At 37.8% G+C, this 25,037-nt stretch overlaps 1 long non-coding RNA gene across 1 annotated transcript; it reads left to right on the top strand.

The window, feature by feature from the left end:
• Positions 1–259: 259 nt before the first annotated feature.
• LOC138241266 (uncharacterized) lies at positions 260–7,832 on the top strand. Its single transcript, XR_011190470.1, has 3 exons — positions 260–347; positions 4,073–4,234; positions 7,589–7,832. It is a non-coding gene; the product is annotated as an uncharacterized lncRNA (long non-coding RNA).
• The last annotated feature ends 17,205 nt before the right edge of the window (positions 7,833–25,037 follow it).

Genomic DNA, 25,037 nt, shown 5'->3' with positions numbered 1-25,037 from the left:
TGGTTGGGACGTACCATTACCAAGACAGACACACACACGAAAAAACCCTTAAACACACAGGACAACACATATCACATAACATTCATTGTAATCCATACTACTTGGACACACATACACAAACAGTAGAAGCAATAATAATTTCAGTATTCAGTTAATATCTGGACATTTAGAATACATTCCTCTCCCTCAGTCCATTAAGAATGGACTAATCCTTTGGCTGGCTCACAGGCATATAATTAACCTTCTACCGGCACCCGGCCTATTTTTAGGACCTTCCCCGTCTTGCGAACAGGAACTGGGCTTTTTCTGCACGCCGGTGATTTTTTTCCTTCCCTCTTCCTTTACATGTAAGCGCTCTTTATTTTCTGGTTAGAATAGACTTTTATATTTTCTCCCCGAATCTTTTTTTTTTTACAGTCCGCGTGTTTACCCACATGGTGTGAAATGAACCGGGTAAGGACGGGAACATTTCCACCCGCGCTGTAAAAACGAACTCGGCAATCTGAACTCGCCTTGCCTGTACGCGTTTAGTTGGAAACAATGACAGACTACTGTCAAAGTAATACTTTGATATATGTATACTCAAATATAATATGCATTTGTTTTTCCCCACATATGATCGTTTTGGAACAGAAACATGCTCCGTGTTCAACCAAGTCAAATCACTTCGAGAGACTAATGATTGAAACACGTTCACTTTCAGAGAATTAAACTGCGACACGCTTGTGACTTGAGTAGGGCAATATCTTGGTGGAATCATGTGAGATTCTTAACTGTGGACTGTTAATGTGCGTGTACTGCAGAGTGATGCCGCGGTGGGCAGGTAAACTGCAGGATTTTGGGATTCTCTGGGGGGTTTTGGATTGTGGGTATACAGCAAGACAGAGTAGATAGGGTGTCCAGCTACCCTGACAAACCAGTGAATCTGAGAGCTGTTTGAGGGGAAAGTCCATGGAGTAGCAGGAGGCTGCTGAACTGGGGCAGCCGGGTAGCTGGCTTTCAGCACTCAATGGCAGAGCACTGGTCTAGGGGAGAAGCAAGCCTTTAATAGCCTTCAATTAGAAGATTGGTTGCCTCTTTGAAAGGCAGCTGGATGGGCAGACTGATCTGGGCCCCTGCCTGCATGCAACACTGCAACCTGTTGGCATGCTGCCCACATTTTCCCTGGGTCTTATCTGCCTTTTGATACTTCTGATTTTGGGAATATCATATTACAACTCCCATCAAGGAAATTTGTACTTTCTGCTTTATGAATTTTAGACTATTCTGATTTTTAAAAAGTTTTAAGTAGTGAACTCCACACTTGTCTGGTGTAATCTCTAGCGACAATAAAAGTCAAACTTTGAAAAATGGCATTCTTTCATTAACCAGGATGGCCCATGACCTACTTTTTTCTTAAATGTCAAACCGCTTCACTTTAACAATGGCTTAGGGGGTTTAACTCCAATGTGTGAAGGGGTGAAGGGGTTATCTGTCCAGCTTGAGGTTTAAGTAGTGAAATTGTGCCCCCAAGACAAACATGCTTATGGGCAGTTCAGAAAATGTATCATAGCATGGATGGTATTTGGTTGTGATTGAGCTTAAATGTACTGAGGGGAAAAGCTGTTGCCTGTTTTTATGGAATTGGGGTTTTCATAATAAACTTCCTAAGGTACTTGTCCATCTCATTACTAACTAAAAGATAGGATCCATGCATCAAACACAAGAAGAGCAGCTTGCAATCATACTGTGTTTCTCAGGTGTTGGAGATGATTCAGATTTCTGTTCAAAGGCACAAGAACAGCATTAAAGATGTTATTTTTACCTAGTGCTTTTCTAGCATGTTCATTTTCTTTTTTGGCCATACCTGTTCATACTGTACTTCAAGGTGACTCGGAATGTTTTCAGCTTCTGAAAATTCTCCTCCACACCTTCAGCCAAGAAACACCTAGGATTAATAAATGTGTGACCAGTTCTTTGTAGCCCACAGATGACTTAATCTGTTCCGTAGTTAAACCAGTTAGATGCTGGTATAACTTTCATTTCAACAGATTAAAGGTGAGCGTTCTAAAAAGTCTAATAATTCATTAGTATTTAAAAGCATTAAACTCTTTAATTTTTCCAGATTCCTGTTTTTTTTTCTAATTTCTATTTACTGGGAGAAATCGAGATAACAGAAATTATTAAAAGTTGTTGTGAATGCTATCCATTTATAATTACTGTACAAAATGCACATTTTTAAAAAACAGATTTAATAGAAAAGTACAAATGCAAAAACTATTTAGAAAGCTAACAGGTATACTGATTTTATATTAAAGAGAAGCAGAAATAATACAAACTCTGGTGTGAGTCATCAATAATTAAAAATCAAGTAGCATCTATTGATTAGTGCAATGGGATTCCTTATCTCTAATGCTTCACTGAGTCATGCGCATTTCTGCTATAGTAAATATGCCCCAGGAAAAAATATGTCTTGTGTGTACAAAGGAGCTTTGTAAATTTTAGTGTATAGTGGAGGGGGGTCATAATGACAATTCCCAATTTTAATCCTTGCTAAAAATATTATGTACGTGCCCTAAACAACCAAAATTAATTTTGTCACTTATTTTCAAGTATTTTAATTAAGCATAGCGAGTAAAACTCAGAAGTACTGTTGGATATATAAAAAGTCCTCGCTCTTTAAAAACACAGTAAATGATTAGCTATGCAAAACACTCTCTATATATACAGAGAGAATTTTTCGAGTCATCCTAATATTAAACAAAAGCTGTAAAAGCCCAATAAATCTATGTTAATCACTGGAAGCTGGCAATTACTAGCTTCATTTATGGACTTGCTCTCTCTCGTGCACATTTTCACAGCCATTGTTAATTAAGACAGTCTCCATTAAGAGGCTAATTATCAATTAGCATAAACATAATTAGTTAACGGTGACATTTCACTTATTACATTGTTTAAATAATTTTTAGAAATTGCCTGTGGAGGCATTCTGTCACAGTTACATAATGGCAGCTCTTTGTCATGTGAGTCCAGTGACATCTCTCTGTTCTCCCCCCTCCCATTATGTTTGCAAAAGGAAACCCAACTACAGCAGCAGCTGTAACATGACATCACTAGTGACTTCGATGTTTGCACTTGTTTCAGTCAGGATGGGCACACTTTGTAATTTACTTGATAGATAACATGATGCGCCGATTAGATGTAGTGAACCTCCTTTTTTACTTTTTTTGGAAGGAAAACATAACAATCTCTCTATGCACATTGTATTTAAAGCCTTAACCTATGCTTAGACAAAACTTGTAATTTCTTTGAGAAACTAGGCCAAATTTAAAGTAACTTCTTGGTGGAAAAACTGAGATGCCAAAGTCAGGATGATCATTTCAATGTAATGGACAATTCCTACACATTCCTACATTGCAGGGATGATACCAAAAAAGAAGAGGTAGGTGTGAGTGTAAAGGTTGTGACAGAGTGAAAAGTGATGATGGCCAAGTATGGCCACTTTCTTATCATATGTCACATGACAGAAATGTTTCAGTATTGGCCACTTTAGCCAGCTCTCCCTTCCCTCTAATGCTACGATTTATAAATGCCTTAAACAAGTTGTCCTAATGCTGGCCTTTTAGCTGTTCTTCCCAAATTAGATCTTGGCTAGCACTCATCAATTCAGTAGTGAAAGTACAACAAACCCCACAATTAAAAAATCAAAAGCACCTTTAAAATGTGTTATAAATTAAATGTATGTTTTATCTTAATTAGTTATTATTATGCCGATGCGTGCAGCCCTCTCTATGGCAAGCAGTTGCGTTCGCATGCAGTGTTGGGAGAACTCATTCGGAAAGGCTGTCCAAGGCACCCGCACCCACTTAATAGGTAATTATCTCATCAGCTCCAAGGTACTTCAATTCTGTTCTGTGTAGGGTCAGGTGCTCTGTCATTGAGCTTCCTACTGAATTATGGAAATGGTTCCTGCACCAACCAGCCTGTAAAACATTTTGGATTCTGCCTGAATCAGCCCGATTGCCAGATCCTGAGATGGAACCGCGCTGCCAGCTAGATCCCCATCTTACCCGTTCTCACTACGCCCTCACAGCGACCAACCAGACCAGCTGGACTGTGCAGCTTCCTGTTTTTCCTGCCTTGCTTGGCTGCACTGATTCCCCTGCCCTTTTCAGCATGGCTGCAAGTGGCTTCCCTGTCTGCCTGCAGAAGCATCCCCAGCTCTCACCTTTCCACTTGCCTTTGCTGGTACCAAGTAAGTAGATATCTCAGCCTGCCTTACAGACATGGCACTTTCCAGCTTATCACTGCATCATAATTACAGTATAAAAAGCTCACAATTAAAATAAGGTGTTGCTACATTCATATTAACAGTATAAAAGAGCTACAGTGGCACAATTCATTTAGAAAAAAAAAATTAGCATTTATTTTCAATAATTATACAGTACATAAAACTGAAAAGTATATTATACATGTGTGTAAAAGGTTATTTTGTAAATTCCAACACGTACTATACATTTGGAAGCTGTCAATGTATCATTTGAAATTAAAACAGAGATGAACATCTGGAATCCAAGCCCCATTTAGTAAGTGGAACCTACTGGCAGGGGTCAGCTTTACTGAAAAGTAGACTGCTTTGAATTTTTCTATATTTTTTTCTGCTCTATGATAATTCTATGAATGAATCAAGTTTTTTTTTGTACCAACCTGACTGTAATGATAAATTGTAATAACTGGCTACTGTCCTGTTTTCGCACCCTCACTGCTCTACCAAAATTTAGACAGTACCTTTCATAGCTAGTTTGTTCATATTCAACAGTGATTATGCATATCTAACACTTGGTGGTATTGATTCAGAGACAATTATGGGAATGTTGAATGATTCACCCAATTTGCCCAACACTTCTCAGATGCCAAAGAAACATAAGTATCAACTTGCTTCCTGATGCTGCTAACTGTTGGGGTTTTAGTCTCATAACGTGAGGGATTTTTAGAAGTAGTTCAAGATGACATTTTCCGTGTAGCTTCCACAGCACTCTTTGGTGATTCTGCAGAAATGCAGTAAATGTTCATACCTTGTAGTTTAATTTGCTAGAAATCTTAACTATCAGCTGCTTCGATGATACAACTGCAATATACAGTATATCCTTTAAAAAGGGTACAGTTTAATGATATGCATTAAATTTGGCAAATTTAAGAACACTGCTGGAGGAGAACATAAAGTCTTCCAATAAGAAGAGAATATCTCATCTAATTTGTACGGATGAAAGAGTTACTGTATGGCTGCAACTTTACACTGGATTCTAAAGAGGAATAACACAAATGCTCAACACAAGGCAAAATAAAAGTCAATCTCATCTGTAAGAATATTATGGAAATGTAGTATAATGTAAATCATAATGGTTTTTTATTTCTAGCAAGACAATTTTTCTTTTCTGTTATTATGCCGTCCTCTTCAAGGGGTATGAAATAGTTTATTAAATCTCAGGTTCATAACTTCTTTGAATTTCAAAGGATGACGATCACTGGAATTGATTGCCAATCAAACACTGTTATAAACTGTAAAAGTAGGCTGGCAGACACTTGAAAACCCTTCAGTATTTTCATGTTTTGAGAGATCAACAAAGATGCAATGTGACAAAGAATCATTTCATTATGTATGGGTCTCATGTGTACAATTTTCCAGCTTTCCCTGCCTTGCTTTATTTGTTCTGAGTGGCATGGCAGAGATACTCAAATTCGGAGGAAGACGAGCACACAATAAAGCCAACAAATGAAATCTGTAACCAACAAAATGAAAGAATGTTTTTATTCATTGGTTTGTTTGTTCTGACTCTGGAATCAAAATTGACTGCCAGTGGTAGGACCGCAAACAGCGCAGCAGATGTCCAGGAGAGCACTCTGGGACTGATTTTTAGTAGTTAAGTGCTTGTCTAAGCTCATGAACCCTCTTTTGACTCTGTAAAATTCAGGAGAAATATTAGAGCTCCAGAGTCACATAATTCATTGCACACTAGATTTAACCTGCTGGCAAGTAATTCATATTTGTGGGAATAATATTGTTTTCCACTTTCAGAGAGTTATCGCTTTGTCTCCCTTCCAGGTCAATGTGGGTATCAAAAATCAATTTGGAAAGATGGATGGTGTCAGAGAATAAAGCATGCAGTCAGTGGTGCCTTTACTTTTCTTCTTTCTTTCTAAATGGATAGGTTGAGACCACAATGGTTTTTGTTTCAAAAAGCAGACAGTGGACTGATTAGTCTCACATCTGTACACTTGACACTACAAATACATCTCCATGGTCAGAGTAACACCATTGGATAGGCAACACCAGAGAACTTTCTCTTGGATAATCTGAAACTAATGAAGTTGACTCTGATGTGATTACAATATCCCCTTAAATTTTCCTAAAATAAGGAAATTGGGGACATTTTTCTACATGATTAGATTTATAGTATTTGGAGAGCTAGATATTAACAAATTCTTAACACAAATCATAAAAATGATTATTCTTTTTCACTAGATCCACTTGATACCTTGCTACTGCTAAACCATTCGCTGATGGGTGAAAGAAGCCTAATTAAACAAAACTTTTACTAATATGTAAAAATCCGGTCATATTGCATTAATTGTTCAATATGTTTATTAGAATTCTATGTGTAGACATATGTGTATGAAACTAGCTGCCAAGTTTGGATTTACATCTTGACATGTTCCATTTTCTCCTCTGAATAATATATGTATTTCACTAGATGGTATTTTTCCAAAACAGTCCATAAGAACAACATAAAACAGTACTTGCCTTCACGTTTTACATTGGTACTCTGCCATTACTTTACATTACTGCCATTCTTCCATACTTCAGTGACAGTCTCAAGAAACTCTACCTATTTCACTTTTAAATACACAATTCTTGATGTACAAGTTTTTTTGTGCTTTTTTATGGGATAATATACAAAAACAAGCAATATGGAGACATACTGGACCACATAAAGTGGAGTGAAAATATTTTTTGTTGTAATGACCTGCTGGTGAAGTAGAAGTAGAAACCTAATGCTGGATTAGTTTTGAAAAAAATGATTTTGATCTCTGTGTCAAAATAACATGTCCAGATAATAGCAGAAGTTGATTAAATTAACTGCACTAAAAATGTCAGGTAGAATTCATGTTGCTGCAAAAGGCTCAGTATAGTACACAGACTGTCATTCACATAGTCTCTCCAAATATACAAGAGCCCATGCACTTTGTGTTGTTCAGCACTGGTAGGATCCATTGTCACCCTTGGTAAATCCCTGTTAAACTGGTGTAATAGAATTGAAGGAGAAAAAAAATTAGAAAGTCTTTCTCCAGAATGCCACCTACAAATGTTGTTTCTTTAGCCGATTGGCCTGTGGCTTTGATAAAGGCAGATAGGCCAAAAGCCTCAGCAGGAGCTGGACTCATCTGAAGGCCAAACAGCAAATTTCTCATTTCCGCTTGGTAGAGAGGTGTCTAATTGCTGCTTAGTTTCGCCAGTCAAGTAATTCACACCAATGTGTTAAAAGCAGCCACTAGTAGTTAAGCCTCCATTCAGAAGGCTTTGCTGAACAATCCTGACATCTCATTGCAGGCTAGGGCTCTGAAGAATAAGAGGAATCGAGCTTCTCCTCTCGAATGGGCAAGCAATCTTCAGAAAATTAAGTCTGAAAAGCTTTGGGGAGTCAGGGAAGAAAGGCTTCATTCATTAAAGGAACTCAGTGTTTACAACTGTCTATATAGTGAATGTAGTATATCAGGTTAATATCTGGATATGTGTTATGTGTGAAGCACACATACACAAAAGTGCAAATGTCTAGGTGTGTGTTGATAATGGCATACATGTGTTGTTGTGTATTTATAATTAAAGTATTATTAGAATGGAATATTTTGTATTGTAGTGGTTCCTGTAAATTAACGGTTATAGAGCATATATAGCAGAATATGTATTTGTATATATATCCGCAGATATTCAAGTTGTTACTTATCTGATCATGCACATGCGATGTTCAATGGTAAAGAGCCATGGAATTTTCAAACAAATTAAAAAAATAAAGTTATGGAGGAGTCAATGTTAAAGTGCATTTCAGAGTTACTAGAAGTCTTTATCAGATGAGAGATGGGAGGCTTTAACGTAAGAGATCTAAGTTAAAAGTTAACAAATGGTCACTGGGATAAGTCTGAGCGTAACTCTGTTTCAGCAAAGTGGTTGAAGGATTTTCTGTGTAACTGCCATAAATCAATATTCAGAATTTATTTTTAGTTTTTTTAATGTAAACTTTTTTGTAGGTGTTACTCTGTAAGTTGTTTTAGGCTGTGCAAAGGACAAATACTGCTTTATATGAACTGGAGCACATCACACAAGGACCTGAAGTGTTTAAAAAATGTTTCATTTTGAAATGTATACTTTACTAGTATAGTATAATGTAAACTATACTAGAATTAAAACAGAAATTACATTTCCTCATTTGAAGGCTGAAGACAATTTTTGGGTGACAATCTTTTAATTTTCAATTAAAGTTATTTCAGACTTATGAACATGCTATTGTGTAAACTGACTTTTAAACGCAAGCAATACTTAATAGTAATAAAAGTAGCTACTAGAAAAAAATAAAAAAATACACTCAAAGCAACATCTTGTCCTTTTTGCACAACCTCAGTTCAGACTTTGTTGTGTTATTTTGAATCATTGCAAACTCACACTTTTACACTGGTACACTGTCATTTAAGGGGTTAAAATATCCTCAGGTACCTATACAGCGCTTCAAATTCCATTGTGTGAGATAGAGCCAAATGCCCAACCATCCTGATCCAAAAAAACATTACATTATGAGTATCTTCTATCTCCCATTCTCTCCCCCATGGACTGCCATGAAATTGACATTTGAAAGTAATTGTACGGTGAAATCTACCAAATTCTACAAACTGTGTTTTAGATTTCAGGGACGTAATACACCTGAAATCTTCTCCGTATTAGTTCCCAGCCCTCTGCATAGCATGCTGTAGCTGTGAGCGACTGCTAAAAGGGATTATTAGGCCTAGCCAGGGAGATAGAGTGAACACAGCTGATCTGCATTGCTTATCTTGTGCAGACAGTGGTCGGCAAGGACTTGTCTGCATGCCCTCCATGTTTGTCCCTTGCCTTCATTGTCTTGCTGGTGGTGGCTCTCCTCTGCTCCTATAAACAACCAATTACTGACCCAAACAGATGTCAGGGGCTATGATCAAATAATTTAGCTAGAGTGAAGAGGCCTTAATACAGGTCAATTTCACTCTGTTAGACATGGTGTCTGACTCAAGTTAGAGGAGGGTGGTTTGCCTGACACGAGATTGCGTTCTGCAGATGGCTAGCCTCCACAGAATTTGAAGGTTAGGCTGCAATACCAGAATAATTGCTCAGAATGCAGAAAGAAGGTTGTACTTAATTGAGAAGCCCAACCTCTTATGCATGTGTTCCTCACAGTAGAATTTATCTTGGTTTCTTTTTTAAATTAGGAAGAAATTCTATAATGCATCTATCCATACCTTAAATCATACTTCTCTTGTAAGATGTCTATTTATATATTAATATAAAGAAAGATAATTACAATATAAAGCTGTCAGCTAAACTTGTCCTCCTCAATCAGGTTACAATCTAATTTAAACCATAAAGTTTAAACTTGACTTCATGTATATCAAGCGAGACCACTGAGAATGACACCTACATGAGGAGAAACATGATAAAATGTAATCTATCATCTGACCTTCGGATTTAATATTAATGAATGTATTATTGAAGTATATTTTGTAATATTACTGTGGGGGGGGGAAGTTTAGTTTTCTGTGCAACATTTCCTAATATAAAAGTACATCCTGTAGGTAAAGTGTTTTCTCTTTAACACAGTGTAGAGGTGTCTAGGATTTCAATTAAACCGAAAAGGTTCCTTTAAGTTTGCCGCTAATCATTTTGAAGCCTGAAGTCCTGGAAACCGTCTTCTTTTTTTCCCCGTCCATTCTTCATCTTTAAATACAAAAGGTAAGGCCCAAAGCACTTTTTTTCCTTATTATGGTAATAATGAAGGGACTGATTTTATCGCACCCTGCACAATCACAGAGAGCTGCAATGGCTAAGTAAACAGCAAAAGTCCTTTTGTCCCCATGGGCTGTTTCTGTGTAATTAAAATCAATAGGTTCCTCCTCATAGGGGCTCTTTAACCCACACAGCTAAGCAAAGTCCTCTCCATTGCTAAACAGCTCCTTCTGTTACTTATATTGCACTATACTGAGTGTCTTATCCTGATTTTCAAAGGGCTTTAAAAGGTTTGTTCATGGTAAGACACTCTACATTTGGTTGACAATATATGTTTACACATCTGTTTTCGCCTGGAATGTTGTCTTTACACCTAGAAACTGGGTTTCCATGAAGCCATGTTTATTCTGTACAGAAAAAAATGATCTTGACAACAATAGCCCTCATTGTTTAAGCCTAACAGTGAACCACTGCTAATTCTTTGTGCTTTTTGCTCCAGTTGAAGCTCACTACAAATTTAAGACAAGGATGTTAACCTTGTTCATCAGAACAGGGCTCAGTACAAACAGTCTCCACCTAGCTCTTCCAATAGCTCTTGCTTGTTGCGGCCACCATGACGGACAACTCCCAGCAGAATTTTGCTGCCCCTTAAAAAGGTATGCAACACTACTTTTTCTTATGGCCTTTCCCTCAGTTTAAGGCAGGGAATTAGAATCACATATACTGCAAATACAGTATATTAAAACATATCTGTGCTATGTCACAACCCAATTAAATTTGGAGATAAGAACAGGTCATCAGAAATAAATATTTTGGCCTGATGTATGTAAACAAATCTAATTTGGGTTCAGCAAGTTGCCAGTGGTGAATTTCATGACATTGAGATTACATTAGTATGCAGTATTTGACCTGTGGTCTAATAGGATGTTTGTCTTTTTTCCCCAGGCTTATACAACTTAGTTGCTAGATGTAAGTATCATGGGCTGTATCATTGCTGCAAATACAGTAAAAAACAAAAGTACACTTTGTAAGCGAGGAGATTTAATTCCATGATGGGTCATGTAGTAGTACACACAAAAAACAGCAATAAATGAAGACTGTTTTATAAAACATCTGCACATAGCTTTTTTTGGGGGGAAAGGGAAAACGTTTGCTTGCTTATGTTTTATAGAGTGAATTTTTTTAATTCACATCTTTACGTGTGCTAAATTGAACAAAATACAGAACATAGCGCAGGTTTTGATTTAAATTGCTTATTAATTTAATTTTCTAACCTTATTTTTGAATTAGGTAGGTAATTTCCATATTCACGCCACAATGGCTCATTGGGCCAGATCTTATCCTAGTTTCCTAGTTGTTGTTAAGTGGACTGTACAAGTGACTCCATTTTCTAAAGCTCAATAGAAAAATGTACATGGTCTTGCACATAAGGAAGCTCTGTTCATTGCGTTTGATCTGGTCTTCAGCAGAATAAGAAGGCCTGAATCAGCAGGTCTCACATTAGGAACTGGCCTGTACACACAACAAAGAGATGTATAGCCAAGAAATCATAAAATGAGCTAGACCGTTCAGTGTTTTATACATCCCTAGATGAACCCTAATGTGCACTCTAAATTTCCATAGAGAGCTTGTGCAATAGTTATGCTATTGAAGAGTAGTTTTACTTGGCTTATGCAGTTTTCTGGCCATACTGAAGTATGTAATTTTTATTAGCATAACAACCCACTATGGCATTGCAGTAGCCTAACTGTCTTGATTTTTTCGGCCTGCCCTTCTGTCAGTAACTTGGGAGATGAGAAGTGTGTACACTTTCCTTTCACTTTAACATCTTTAACTCCTCCCTGTCACAGTCCATGGTCCCCACCTGCTTTAAAAAAAACACTATTGTTCCAACCCCCAAAAATACAAAAGTGACATGCCTGAATGATTACCGCCCAGTAACATTAACATCTGTGGTGATGAAATGCCTGGAGAAGCTGGTGTTGTCACACATCAACTCCTCCATCACAGAGTCCCTGGACCCCTTGCAGTTTGCCTACCAGAACAACAGATCAGTGGATGATGCTGTCTCCCTGGCTCTGCATACAGCCTTGGAACACCTGGACACTAAGAACTCGTATGTGAGAATGCTGTTTGTGGACTCCAGTTCAGCATTCAATTCCATCATACCCAGTCAACTGGTGACAAAACTCAGGGGATTAGGTCTGTGCAACTCTGTCTGCAACTGGCTGCCGGACTTTCTTATCGAGAGACCACAGGTGGTGCGGATAGGCAATAAAACATCAACACCACTCACCCTGAGCACTGGAACCCCACAAGGCTGCTGTCTGAGTCCAAGGTTGTACTCCCTATTTACTCACGACTGCACAGCAAGACACAGCAACAACCGCATCCGGATGACACCACTATAATAGAACTGATCAGTGATGATGACGAGTCCACTTACATGGATGAAATTGTACAGCTGCTTAGGTGGTGTCATAGCAATAACCTGGACTTGAACATAAAGAAAACGAAAGAGATAATAGTGGACTTTCGGAGACACAGGCCATACACTCACAGCCCACTCAGTATTGATGGAACGGAAGTGGAAACAGTCACCAGCTTTAGGTTTTTGGGAATTCACATCTCTAAAGATCTAACCTGGACTGTGAACACTGACTCTATCATGAAGAAGGCTCAGCAGCGCCTTTATTTCTTGAGGTGCCTCAAGCGATGGGGGATGCCAATACATGTGTTGGTGAACTTCTACCGCTGCACCATCGAGAGCGTCCTCACCAACGGGATCACCGTGTGGTATAGCAACGCCTCTTCACGAGAAAGAAAGGCACTGCAGAGAATGGTCAATATGGCCCAGAAGATCATCGGCTGCGGTCTCACCGAGATTAAACAGCTCTATGAGGACCGCTGCCGTGGTAGAATTCTGGCCATCACAGAGGACAGTCACCACCCCGGGCATGAGCTCTTCACCCCACTGCCCTCAGGCAAGAGATATAAGAGCATACGGACACTTACCACTAGATTCTTCAATAGCTTCTATCCACAAGCAGTGAGACTGGCGAACACATTTAGCCATCCCCCTCGGACCACACCTACACCATCACCATCTACCTCTTTATGATTTCTTATCTATTGCACATCTCCAGTCATTGTTTACACATCTGTATTGTTTACATTCAAACTGTCTACATGTTTACTTGCACATTGTCTACTGTTTGTTTGTATATTGTCTTGATGCACTGTTTGCACTTTGTCTTGTTTTTTACACTTGTTTTACAATCGAGAGACTTTCTGTAAGTAAGAATTCCATTGTACCAGTACCGGTTACATATGGCAATGAAGTTCAAGTTCAAGTTCAAGTTCACTTGTCAAAATGTCTATCGTTTGTCCTGGTCCGAATTCTAGTGCACAGGGCAGTGTTAGCACTAATGGCAGGAGTGATGTGGTCACTGATGCACTATGAAACATCACAGGTACTGGACTTATAACGGCCGATCCAGTCCCGGTGGTGTTTGTATGGTGCGTTACTACCTGGCCAGTCCCAGTCTGTTGGCTTATGACACAGCCCAGACTCAGACAACATTTGCACCATAAGGCTCAACCTGTGTTCCAAATGAATGTCTCTGCTGGTTTGTGTACTTCCGAACTCATATTCATTATGATTTACAAGTATATATTTAATATTTTTTTCTATTGTGTGAACTGAAAGGGTGTAGTTTTCCCATTTTTTTCATTTTTTATTTCTGTGTTTAAGAACAAATTACACTGAAACAAAAACAGAAATACCTCTCACCTGAATTTTTGTAGTCTTTTTCTCAGTCAATTTTGTTGGGATACTCAACAGGTAGGAGCCAGGGCAGAAAGTACAGTAGAAAACGCCGACAAATACTTGTTCTATTAAATGAATATATGTATATCAGTAACAGGGAAAAAAAACTGTAGTAGCTGATAGTTTTGTAACTGAAATTTATGAAGGCTGAACATACTGTACAGTATATCTTCATAGTTTTTTTTATTTTCAGCATTATTTATCTTAATTGATTGAATCTACTTGAGTTTCACATTTAATTATTTAAATGATATGATATAGCTACAGTATGTGGTTTAAATTCAATTTATCAAAATCAAATATCATCACCCAGAAACCCCTTAAAATTTGAACCTCACACACACTGACAAAGTCTCTAAACAGCTAAATGTTATCAGCTGTAGAAACTGGATAAGACAGAAGTCAAAATGGTGACACTTTCATTGTTTATTCCAGACTGAATTTGAACTGTAGAGTCAGAAACAGGTAAAAAGGATTTGCTAACTGCAGATTACTCAAACCAAGGGAATCACTCAATAGCTTTTGATATTCAACAAATGTTAGACTATCTTCCATTTCCAAATCTGTTTAATCATTTAGGGTTCTGTTCCACACTGGGTCTTTTTGGTTTTCACAGCTGAAGGTGCTTCATTGAAGGAGAGAGTGATGTAAGTAGACCATCAATGTAAAGCTAGACGAGGATTAAAGATTGAAAGCTGGGAATTATCCTTCTCCCACTTGACGGTTTCTCAATTGTCTTGTTTGTTAAAATATTTCTCTGCCAAAGCCTTCTACTCCCAAGCTCCTATAATGATTTAGTCAATCTTCTGCCATGAGCACTTAGCTCAGCAATTGAAAAGTGCTGCAGTAACTGAAGGATCCCTTACTCTGGTGTCCCCTTTCTCCATAGAGTGCACCACAAGCCAGGGAAACTAGGCATCTGGCTCACAAAGATTACACAGTCTTGTTTTCTATGCCACGTGGTCACGTAGCCTTTTAATTGATCTAATTTTCTGACATTGAGAACAGTCATTTGAAGACCCTAAAAGGTTGATCTTGGGTAACATTCCCACATTCCTAGTGTAGGCATCCTATCACGAGGCACCAGTAAATGTAGGGGTTTGTGCATAACTGGGACAATTATTAATTGTAGCAGTAAGTCACAAAATGATTCTTCTGATGGCTATTAGAATCAACCTTCCGGGATAACTCAAACAACGCACACACGGGTACTAATACACGATAATACATTTATTAATACATAAAATGTGCATAAAGCATAACAGATCTTATCGTGAGGGTTAGCAGAATACAACAGGTATATATTCAGTCACGAAGAGTTACAAATATCAAGAGGGACATACGTTCAGTATATTGTAATACTACGTGGTTCAGGTGGGTGCCCTTTCCTGGCATCACTCAACAGGGACCCAGCTTGGTGAGCTAAAGAGAGATCTTTCTACAGACCAGTGGCTGTGGTCCTGCTATTACAGGGAAGGGCAGTGACATCACTGCTCTGGTAAGCTGGCTCTTACACAGTGCCTGTCGGCCATATGCGTTACAATATCATTCATTTAGACTGTTTCGTAAATGAACTTGGTTACAACTTCTACACTAGATACTCAAAACAAGTACATCACTCATAGGAATTAAATTGACATCAACTGGTTGGGATAACAATTGAATTCTTGAGCTGTAATGCAGAAAGTTGAATACTCCTGCAGGCACAAAGACGTAGTGGCAGGCTTGCACCTGTCCAATTGGCGCTCTCTGGCTCGGTGCCAGGCAGTGTTGTTGCAGCTTGCAACGTGGTGGGAGAGTTTCCTGCAGCAATGTGCTGCTGATGCTCTCTGAAGACTGGCTAGTTAGTGTTGGCTGAAACTAGCAGAGTTTGTGCACAGGGGAAAAGTGACTGTGGGTCCCAGCAGGTCAGGAAGAAGACCGGTTCTTTCCTGATGAAGTGCTATTTCTGAATATTGATTCAGCTGTCCACAGTTCCGACTTGTTCACGAGGCTTGCTGCTGATGCTAACCTCGGGTGGATCCTTTGGTTACGCACTGGCAACCTCCGTCCTCGACTCTTAGAACGAAGGAAAAAGTTCCGGCACTCGGACACACTGGCCGTTACGTGGTTGTCCGGGCTGAGTCTGAAAAATGTCCAGTAGACGCTCTGAGTCTGAGAAATGTCCAGCAGGCGCTCTGAGTTTGATGAAATATCCAGTAGGCACACCAAGGGGCTCTGCGCTGCCTGTTTTACCTGGAGGACCTACTGGTCGTTCATTGGTTGAAAGTTTCATGGGCATTCAATACCCACGTGGGGTTAACCTGCCCTACCAGTTCCTGGTTGGCTGATGATGAGTAACCATGCCATCTGACCTTAGAGTTGTAAACAAACTTTGAATAAGACTCTTGTCACGGACGTCCAAAGGGACTAACCGTGGGGAGCAGGAGAGCAGAAAAAGACCCATATGCGTAGCGGCAAGACGGGAAAAAGGCCCGGGCTCATTAGTGCAAAGAGTTCAGGAATGCCGTATAGAAACCTATGCCCTCAGGGAGCGGACGTGGGGCGCCCTGGTGCTAGGCGGGTCTCAGGACATCTGAACATCACTGCTGAGCGAGGACAGGGAGCAAGACCCGGAAATATAAAGCCCAAGGGAAAGAGAGGGACAGGAAGGACAGCAGACCAGAAACTAGGGACAGGACAGAGAAGGAGTGCCCTCTGGCTGCAGAGGGCGTGACACTCTCCCTTGGAATCCCAGACTTTAAGGTGCCAGAGATGACCATTTGTTAGGGTGGTTGATGTGTCTCTGCTTTGGGAGTTGATCAGGACACTCTATCAGCTAGAAAACCACCTTAGATGTGAACCAAATGGAATGGCCTCTCTGTATCCAGCACCACTGAGATGAAGGAGAGAGGGACTGGCAAGGGAGCAGAAAATTTAATTCCTGTACTTTAATAAGCCTCGCCGCTACACTAGTATGTTTGTCAGCTTTTAAACTACACAGCAGACAGACTTACCACACTGAAAAGTAAAAAGAAAGAAACATAGACATGTGTGGCTATAAAGCATTCTTCTGTTAATAAAACCAATTGAAAAATTACAATAGTTTTCGAATTGGTTCAAAGTTCCTGCCCAAGCCCCACAATGAACTGATCGTGACCTTTAGAATATTTATATATATGTTTCTGTTATCATCACATAAGTACATATCATGCTTATTATTTTTATACTAATCATGTAACAATGTTTGTAGCAATTATATTTGCTATTTTATTTCAGGTATTTTTGGCAGCAAAAGAGAATCAAGCTAAAGTTAAATGAGGGTGCTAGTTTTAAATAAAAATGTCCTTGATCATGTTACACATCTGTTTTTACCATTTGTGAACCAAAATGTGTTTAAATCACAAAATATAAAAGGAGAGTTCATATATAAAATTTAATTATTTTGTCATTATGGCTATTCATGTGCTACACACAGTGTAAGCTAGTGGACTTTGAAATTATTAATTACATTTATTTTTTAAATTACTTTGTTAGCATGTTATCAACACTGTTGGCTTGAAAAAAATGAAAGTTTATGAGAATATATTTCAGTGTTTCACTGCCCTTGTACCTCTGCTCTTTCCTGTTCACATTGAGCTTTGGTGCCAAATTGCACACTTCATTTGTGTTGTGTTCCTATGTTAAGCACAGATCAATTACACAGCTATATGATAGTATGCAACACATCGCAGCCTTGAACTTTATGGGATCTGATCATGAGCGAGAGCAAAATTGCTTTTTTCATAAATCTAGAGGAACTGTTACATAAATTATAAAATGAGCTAAATTTTTGTATGGGTTGGTCTCTCACTAATGGAATGTAATTCAGTCATGCTTGCTTTATCACTTGCTACCTTTAGAAGCCAAAAGTGTACATTCACAAACACAGATAGAATAGCTTTCCATTACCAACATCAATAACTGCAGTTTGTCATGTTGTTTTGGTCTTGACTCACCATAGACATGTAAACAACCATCTGCTACCACAGTATGATGGTAGCAAATAGACCAAACATTCACCCGGGCTGCTTGTTGTGTGACCATGGGCAATTTATCTAAATCTCTCCTCTCTTATAACACTTTTATCAGAATTGGCGGTCAGGCTGTACTGAACCACGGTGGCCTCAATCTTAAATGCTGCAGCACAGATTTTAATTTGGGAAAGATTAATGCGCACACTGGTGTTAATGCTGCAGCCTTCAGTTATCTACATTGATGTCTGTCAGCTAATTCCTGCGGTGGAATTGTAAATGACCTGCATTTGTCTACGCTTGAGGGCTGAAACCACAAAACGAGAGGCGTCATACAGCAAGGGAAAGGAATTGGAACTATTTTCTCGAATTTCCTTTAAATTAGAACCTGTCTCCAAAGGTTGGCCCTGTGCTTAAATTAAAACCTACAGATTTAACAGTTTTACTGCAAAGTCTCCTGTCTCACAGGAAATGAACTGAAAAACCGTTGTAAATAAAATGCAAACCCTTCACATGCTACTGTATGTGTAAATTCAAGTTAAAATATATTAGACCTTCATAGACTTCTTTGTACTGTTACTTAATGTTTGCACAAATGATGGTTACTTTACCTTGCTGCTTAAATAATACAAAATATAATGTTTAATTCAAAATGTTTTTTTAATTGAGTAATTTTTCATTACTCAATTAAAAAAACTACATTCTAAACATGTTTATTTTTGCTAACAAAAACATACTAACATATTACTGGTTTCAAATTTAAAATGAAAGTCTTTTGGAAGTATTCTAGATACATAAAATGTAATGAATATGATCCTAGCATATAAAGTAATATTCCATCCCAAACGTATTTATGCTTAAACACATGTATCTGTACACTTAAATTATTTTACATTGAGTCATCATTTGAAACGATGAAAGATGAATGCCAGTTCATAACAACTTAAAACTGTCACTATTTAATTTGGAATAGTGTGGAATTTTACAAGCAATGAAATACCACTTACAGATGCTCACTAAAGCATAGTTGATCCACAGATTATAACCTTATGGCTCAAGTATAGCTAGTCACTAGAATCATACAGGTACAACATGCAATTAATTTTAATTAGTATACACTGTTAGTTGCACAGCCATGAGTAAAATTAAAATGGCAATCACAATTAGAAAATTGCAGACTCAAATTGCAACACATTAGTCCTAGTGGAAAAAAAATCTGTTGAATTCCATTTGTGCTATATTAATTTACAAAGGACACAGAAGATTGGCCATAGCAAGATACTGAAAATACCCTACCTTCATAAAATGTCCAGGGATAATTACAGTAATGGAAAATTCTCTCATTAAGGAATAAGCTGTGCATGTGTTAATGCAGAAAGACCTTAGACAAGCAACAATCTTTCAAGCAAGTCTTGTAATTATTTAACCGAAATCTGTTTTATACTGTGCTGCATGTTCGGCATTATTTTCTAATACTATAATATTTATTTACCCAGAATAATGTTCTTGCACTCTAGATTATTCTACAAATAAGCAGTACCAAATAAATTAATGTATTTGAATAAAATGCTATTTTATATTTATGCTGTATGTTGTATTTTGATCATACTTCAGTTCATGTCCTCTTATACCAATACAGTTTATGTCTGGACAAGACTTCCTAATATCTTCTTGCAATTCAAAGTACACCACTTCCTAATATCTTCTTGCAATTCGAAGTACAGAATTGCACTCTGGTGTCTGCTTTTGTTTTCCAAACAGGCTTTTTGTTAACTTTCTTCCACATCTATATAACTCTGACTGTAAAATGTACCCCAGAGAATAATTGAGCTGCCCTATTGTTTTCTATTACCAGACAGTCTTTTCATTTTTCACCCCAAATAAATTCTTAACATGTTACAGAGGGAAAATGCACAGCCTCCTTTTATCTGCTACATAATAAAATAACCATTCCCCAACAGTCCCTGCATTCTAAGAGATGTTTAATTCACTAAACATGAGGAATTAATTACGCATCTGCATTAAAAAGGATTCCCTTTTCACTCCGGCACATCCAATTCAATAGAAAACACGACGTAGAGCATGTAGCATTGAAATTAACAAAAAAAAAAAACACGTAATAGCTTTTTCTGAAAGTGGACGAAACTTTCATCTTGTGCTGATTTTATTTTATATTGTTATAGAGAACATGCTTCACTGGTTTCTTTTAGCCTAGCCATTGGAGTGGAGAGAGCAACATCGAAAAATCACATGCATCCATTGCGCTGATATGGTCATTGGTCACTGCAAAGACCTCATGCCAGGGACCTCTGGCAGGGAGTTCTATTTAATTGGCTGAAAAATTATAGAAACATTCAAGTGCAGTGAAATTTTAACCCCCGAGTCTGAGGTGTCGGCTGCGTGTCACCGACCTTGTCACTTAAAAGCAGGAGATGCCCTCTTTTACCGTGGTGCCTCCCTGGGGAGGAGAAGCCGGGTAGCAGGTGGCATCCAATTCAACGTCACCGCCCTCTCTGGCCCACTATTGTCTCTTCTTGACTTCAAGTAGATTTCCGCCATTCCCTGACACTGGGCCTGTCCTGTGCTCCCGAATGTAATGCCAGGCTGACTTTGTCCTACCTTACCTTGATGTGAGTATTAGAATGTGAGCATTTGTTTTACTTGTGAGACACTGTACATCATTCCACGCTCAGCCCATGCTTCTATTTACATTAAATTTAAACGGGTACTATTATCAGTAAAATTGGTAGCAGTAATAGCAGGATTGGTAAATTGCCATGATGTACTGTTTCAAGACATCGTAAAAATGTCTTGCATTTGAACAGCATGTTTCAGCCTGTAGGATCTCCAAACACTTGATATATGCAAGCTTTAGACGGGTTTTGCACATATTTCTTAAATGATTTACTACAAATGTATCTTTCAAGAGTGGTCGTCATGTCATGTGTTATCATCATCATTTTAATAGGTATTTTAAGGGAAGCGCATATTTTTGTCTGAGAATAATAAAAGTAACACCAAAACAAGTAATGAAAATGTTTCATTTTTTGAGAATTCTGATGGAATTCTTCATGTTTAGTGTTTCTTAAAGCCATACCACATGCCAAATCTATCGCGAGTCGGTAATTGCTCGCTCAATTACTTCTGAATTACAGAAGAATGCTAAATGTTGCATTGTTGGTGAAAGAGCTTTATACCAAACAAACCTGATTTTCCAGAGGCACAATTTTGTTATTTTAACTAAGTGATTTGCTCAATTAAGTAGTATTAAGATTAAAAACAATATCCTGTAATTATCAATGACCAGTTTGCCATTCCTGACTTAGTTGTTCCGATTAATTTACTACATTTATAAAAACTCAAATGTGTTCCAAGTCTTCACAAATTGATGATTTAAAAGTGACCCATAATACCAGCTGGACTGTGGCTCTCCAGGACAAGGTATGTGCACATCTGGCATGTTAACATCCACTATGTGAATATATATGTTAACTTCTTCATTCTCTCCCATTTATAAATCCTTTTGCACACTCTTTTTAACATGCCTTCCTCTCTCTCATCTTAGCCCTTACAGTAGCTCCTTGGCTCAATCCTTGCAAAGTGAAGGGGGCCTCTCAGCTTTATCCTTTATCCGTACAGTTTGGTTTCCATTTCTTCATCCAGGCCAAATAAACCGTCAATATGTCATGCTTATAGACTTTGTAACCACTTCACAGGGGTAGGGGATGATCAAACTACCAAATTGTGATTTTGAGAAGAAATATAGCACAATAGCTTAACAGGAAGGTTATGAGGATCTTATGATAAAAGCTTAATTAATTTAGGTGATCACATGTAATGACCTCTCATCCAAACTCTGAAACTAAAGGAAAATGTTTCCTTTCTCCTCATAACCTCTACCAATATGCATTAAGCCTGTTGTCTTCTAGTTCCCAAAACATCCCCGTCTCCATTACGCCTGTCACTTTTCTAAGTGTGAGGAATATGGCTTGAAGTGATAAGGTTGACTCTTTTAATTCTTATTCAGCTTCAGAATCACCACCTTTCCACATCCACTTTAGATTATGACAGGGATAATGCATCATTCTCTCTTGTATATGAAAAATACACTTTCTTTGCTGTCACCATTGTAGGCTTCCCTTGGTTTCTCATATGTATTGGTCACTTGGCTTGTAGGGAGTTCCTGTCCTTCAGAATCTTAGGGCTGGGGGTCACCAGAAAATACTTTCTGGACTGGTGTGGACGTACCTCTTCATCTCCAGACATTGTTCAAAGGGAGTGCTTTTTGCTTTTATGGCTAGGTTTCAGGCAGATATTTTGTGTCTAAATACAGTATCCATACTATCTAACTAATAAATGTAACTGCTTTTCATATAAAGTCATGAATGAAATTGTGATAAGAACAGGAAAGCTTATGTGGAGTTCAGCATTTTAAGGATTTCACACAACTTCCCTATAACTTATATGCAGCTGAACCAGTGTCTCTTTACTGAAGAGTAGATGTGTTACTTTTGAACAATTAGACTGGAAACAATGCACACAATTATACATAATACAGCCATATAATTCCTATTTCATTTTAATTTTATTTTGCTTATTACACAAACCTAAAAGAAACTATTTAGATTTCTTAACTTATGAAAATGTATGTTGAACCCTTTATTCATTTTTTATTCATATACCTTTGAAAAGGAGGTTTCAGGTTGTCCTGGAGTCATCAGCATCACTAATGCACACTGTGCCTGTCTAATATGCCAGATCTATCAGATCTCAAGCATAATTGAGGAGCCAATTCAAAGACAAAACATCAATTTGCATTATTGGAACACACTCTTGATGAGAATACACCCAAGCAATCCCATGCTTGGCCGAGCTCTGACCTGCGACAAGCTCCCTTTTTTTTACACTCTAAATAAGGACTGAAGAAAGTTTGAGAGCTTTTCAATTTTTTCAATTTCATTCCATTCATGTTTAGCTATTGCTTTGAACAAATAGAAAAGATCAAACAAACAAACACTAAAGAAATGGCTGTGAGACAAGAACAACTCAAGACTCCAGGTAAAAAAATATCGTATCATATCATATTGTATAAACCAATCTTTATTGACCAAATACTTTAAAATGATATTGTCACAGTAAATTCATAAGTACTTATAAATAAATACTTCATGAGTGCCTTCTGTGAAATTGTTTTAAAATAAACATGATATTTCACTGAAAAACAAACCCATGTAATTAATATTATTATTCTTACAACTAGACTCTTCATTTTTGTTTTATATTGTGTTCAGACATTCCAGTTATTAGTGTTTTATGTAGTTCTATCATCCATAGATACTATGGATACTTCATCACTGATTCATTAAGACTGTTTTTCAAATGTCATTGAACATGCTACTGAAACAGAATTTAAAGAGTCTCATCTGAAATCCGGGCCCCAAGAGTTTTTGAGTTTTCATCCCACGTTGTCTAAATACCAAGTGTTTTGAATTACAGTTTGATTTTAATAAGGACAAAAGTTAAATTAATTTTCCGTAATGTTTTCTTCTCCCCCAAGCCCTGCGAGGAACATCTCAGATATTCAGCACACTTTCAAAACCTTGATAAATTTGATATATTATATATTATGATTTATTTCTGCACTGACAGCTTTAGGTTGTTTTCAGTTGGAAGTGATATGAAATGCCGATCTGCAAGACACTGTCAATGGAAAACCACGACCTGCTTGTTAATAAATTCTATTCAGGTCACGTCAATGATAAGCTGTCAGTTTCACTACAGTCTATTGGTATTTCAATGACAAATTAATTAATCTCGATCTCTTCTTAAGTCATTCTTAGCCAGACCGTTTTTATGTTTTTTCGACACCTGCAGTATTAAGAAAGCACAAAAAACCACAGTCCTGGTAGTATTTGCATGAGGGACTCCAATGCTCAACTAATTGGAAAAAGACGGTAGTTCTTTTTTTCTCCCCTCAGTTTGAAATTTATTCTGCAAAGATAATTTCATTTTAAGTGCTGTAGTCAGACCTCCAAACTATTTAATTTTGTTGTGGCATTAAATAATAGAGTGTTGTGTATCTATTACTGATGTAAAGAGATTTAGACTGCCACAGGTTTCAGTAACACATTCAAGACCTTAACAAAGCGAGCTATAATAGACTGTGGCTGCCATTATCCATTCAGCAAGTGTAATAAATTACTTGGCCAAAGCATGCTATATACCACCCAATCCCGATAACAGCTGAAAGGAGAAAATGAAATTCTGCTTTTGTTGAAACATTATGATTTATGTATTTGTAATATAGAATTGTGGTGGGCAATTGAAATAAAAAAAGATTGCTGAGTACACTACAGGGTTACTGATTACAAAGCAGGCCATTCTGGGGATAAAAGAAATATAGCCCTTATGCACTTTATACTAAATGGTATTTAGATTCTTATTAGTATTTTTAAAATATATTTGTATTTTTTTTTAAATGCACCATGATATGCTAATTCATTTTCAAAACCTTACAGGAGAAACTGAACTGATGATCTAAAGCCCCAGGAAAATGTATATGGCTGCTATGGTTATGAATGGTTCAGACTATATGCACTGCATTACTATTTGCATACTGTATTCTTTTTAACACAATGATCTGCTATAAGGATGCGTGAACATTAAAGTCACCTTCATCCCCTTCCCCTAAAGTCAAGATGTTACAACAAGGTAAAGGACTTCAAGATCAGCAGCATTACAAGCACCCGAGAACACAAGTTCATTATCATAAAAAAGGCTTTTTAAGACTGAAAACAGGACACAATTCTTTGCATTCCTTGCAAGATTATGGGTGTCTGGAACCAATGCGCAAGACTTTCAAGGTTAAAGCTGAAGCCATGATGTGTTTTAAAAAAGGGACAAATTGAACTGCAATCTAACCAAACAAGATGAACTGAATGGCCTTCTCTGGTATAATATTTATGTGCTAATGATCATCACGATCATCATCAATTCTAAACTGTGGCCCAGATCAAATCAAAACCTCAATTCACTTGTTGATCACAAATGGTAAAAGCAACTTTCTGTTTGCAAAATATGTATTTTTTTATATCCAGATTGAATGTTAATGGATTTGCAATTTGTGTTTTAATGGTGGAAGGAGGGCTGTGCTCACGGTGATTGTACCTCTCATGCTCCTCATCCTCTAAATGCAAGACTGGCACCTCCGTGT

This window comes from Lepisosteus oculatus, chromosome 1 (assembly GCF_040954835.1).
Source record: "Lepisosteus oculatus isolate fLepOcu1 chromosome 1, fLepOcu1.hap2, whole genome shotgun sequence".
In the NCBI taxonomy this organism is placed as follows: domain Eukaryota; kingdom Metazoa; phylum Chordata; class Actinopteri; order Semionotiformes; family Lepisosteidae; genus Lepisosteus; species Lepisosteus oculatus.
Note: the sequence above shows the minus strand (reverse complement) of the source record. Positions and strands in the feature narration are given on the sequence as shown.